The following is a 2,807-nucleotide window of genomic DNA, read 5'->3' as shown; positions in this document are numbered from 1 at the left end:
AGTGAGTGAGTGAGTGTGTGTGTGTATGTGTGTGTAGGTTGTTGGAAATCAGGTTTTAGTGTCTGAGAGAATTTGTGTTGACATCAGTTTTAGAGACCAGTTCATTTATTATATTTATCAGTAATAATATAATTATTATTATTATAATTAATAAATATTATAAAAAAATAAATTTTAATTTGACAAACTATTACATATTTAATATCTGTAATATTTTAATAATAATTATACTTATTTTCATTGTATGATAATTATTTATTATTTACAATAAATAATAATGATTAATTGTAAATAAAAATAATATTATTATACAATTAATCATTATTTACAATTAATTATTATTACTAATTTAAATAATAAATAATTGTTTTATAATGATAGTACTGTTAACTCATAATAAATTATATCTGATGGTGGTATTGTATTTATTTATTGAGTTTATACTGATTTCATGTCGACAAACATTTGAGACATTTTAACATTTTCTCAGCAGTCAGTGGAATTACTGTTTACTAATTTAACTGCACACATTATTATTTTAGAGCAATTAATATTTTATGAAATCCATTTAGAAATCTGTTCCCTTTATTTAAAAATGCACAAAATTTTCTTTTTTTTTTTTCTCTTTTTTTTTATATAGAGAAGTGGTTTGGCAAAAATACAAACATTTCATATTTATACTCTAAATTTAGCTAATTATATCTGTGTTGTATTATATCTTTATATAATAATATGTATTGCTTCAGTTTTCAGATAATAAATGTGCTAAAGCAGCTCTGTGGTGTTTTTGGTTATACTCATGTATGATAATAGAAATATTTCTGAAGGATTTTCATTCATGTGTGCTGAGTAAATGTAATGCACAGGATCTTTGTTCATGTTGAGCAGACGGCTGTTGAGTTGCTTTTATTGGGTTTGTGGTTCCCCGTGTGCTTCTCAGTTTGTCCGATTCGTTCGGTGTGTTTTTGTGGCTCAGTTTGTTCAGTAAGAGACCAGAAGCTTTAGAGTAAAAATAAACGTGCTGGAGGAGAAAATGCAGCTCTGTTCATCAGAACAACATGACATTTTAGAAATGATGATTTCTGTGTATTAACATCACAGCTGTTTCTGATTTCACTAAAATCATATGTGAAAGAACTGTGAAAGGACGGTGTTATTGCTACATAAATCATTGATTTTTATTTTATTTTATGATGTTGTTTTTTAAAATGCATGTAACTGTACAAAATTTTCTTTCTTCATGCATTCCCAACATGAGAAAAATTATGTTTGGCATGGTCTCCCATTATTTTAACTCAGTCTGATTGTGTTTGTCATTGCATTTCATCTGCTCAGATGTTTCTGTATCAGAATGTTCTGCCGTTTCTGCTCGTCTGCGCTCACATCGGATTGTTTAAAGTATACAGCGTTAATTAAATTAAGTTTGGTCTAGCAGAATGCTCAGTTGGGACGTGATCTCTCCGGCACGGATCCATTTCCTGAGCTTTTCCTCCCCCTTCAGGCTGTAAACGGCACTGCGGCGTGAGTTTAGGGCCCGTCTGACTGATGCTCCTTTTGTTTCTTAATTTACTGTAGCTTTCTTTAAATATTGAGTCTGATTTGAAGATGCCCTGTGCAGTTTTGGGTGTGATTATTCATGCGATCACCTGTCTGCTGATTTGCACCGGACAGAGTGTTTCGCGTGTGCTGAGAGGGAATGTGGAGTGTTATGGACGGATGTTCTAGTGTTTGTGGTGATGTTGTTGTTTTATAAAGATGAATCGTCTGTCTGTGTGTTTTAATAAGCCAGAACAGCACAGGTTTATGGCAGTAAACACACTTTAGTGTTTTTTAATTGTGCTCTTGTGGTTTCTGCCACCATGAGAGAGAGAGAGTGTGTGTGTGTGTGTGTGTGTGAACTTCATTCAGATGCAGTGAGTTTGTGCATGCGATGTTTTAAATGAACAGGTTAAACCCGCTACCCTGATATGTTCTTCATAACATTATCAAATCGATTTCATTATATCATTTGATATGATGCCATATTTTGTATTATTATATTCAAAATAAGAAGAGCTCCAGTCTTAAATCTATGCATTAACTTTATTGTCATTGTTAAAAGCAAGTGTCACAACATTTGAGAAATATTTGCAAATTTGCACAAATTTTTTATTATTTTCATGACCATTAAATGTTTTCCTTTTCAAGAATTAATGCTTTCTTTTTCTATTTTTAAAAACTCTCACTATTTTCAATCAAGACTGTCATTTGATTGTCATTACTGTACTACAATGATTTTTGTATTTAAATAACCATAAATTAAAGGCAGAACAAAAATGCTACCATGATCTATAAATGCTTTACAATTCGGGTAATATGTAAATCTGTTAATATCTTGTTTTTTGTGCATTTCAGTAATGAGAATTAAAATGTGCTTGGTTGTTACAATTAAAAAAATAATAAAATAGTAAAGTGAGCAATTATTTTAGTAGTAGTAGTAGTAGTAACTGTGCATGAAGAAAATAAAGAGTATTTTAATAGACTTCTTTTTTTCAGCTAAATTTAATTTATTTCTTTTTTTATTGTTTTTGAGGTGAAATACAGCCTGGGCATGTTCTTGACAGGTTTTGTGATCTTAATTGAATATGTCAGATTTAATGTAATCCATTCACATTGAAAAATACAGATTAATGTGAGGGATTTGTGACTGTAGTGTCACTGGACATCAACAAAACACACAAAAAAATGACAACAACGCTAACATCAGCTACCAAAACACGAATGAAGCTGTGTTTCTGTTTCTGATGCTCTTGTTGAAGGCAACGATA

At 30.7% G+C, this 2,807-nt stretch overlaps 1 protein-coding gene across 3 annotated transcripts in view; it reads left to right on the top strand.

The window, feature by feature from the left end:
- LOC107675755 (transcription factor 4-like) overlaps positions 1 to 2,807 on the top strand; it is a 171,697-nt gene that overhangs the window by 99,578 nt on the left and 69,312 nt on the right. The gene's annotated exons all lie outside the window — the stretch shown is intronic.

This window comes from Sinocyclocheilus anshuiensis, unplaced genomic scaffold (assembly GCF_001515605.1).
Source record: "Sinocyclocheilus anshuiensis isolate Anshui unplaced genomic scaffold, SAMN03320099.WGS_v1.1 scaffold708, whole genome shotgun sequence".
NCBI classification, from domain to species: Eukaryota; Metazoa; Chordata; class Actinopteri; order Cypriniformes; family Cyprinidae; genus Sinocyclocheilus; species Sinocyclocheilus anshuiensis.
Note: the sequence above shows the minus strand (reverse complement) of the source record. Positions and strands in the feature narration are given on the sequence as shown.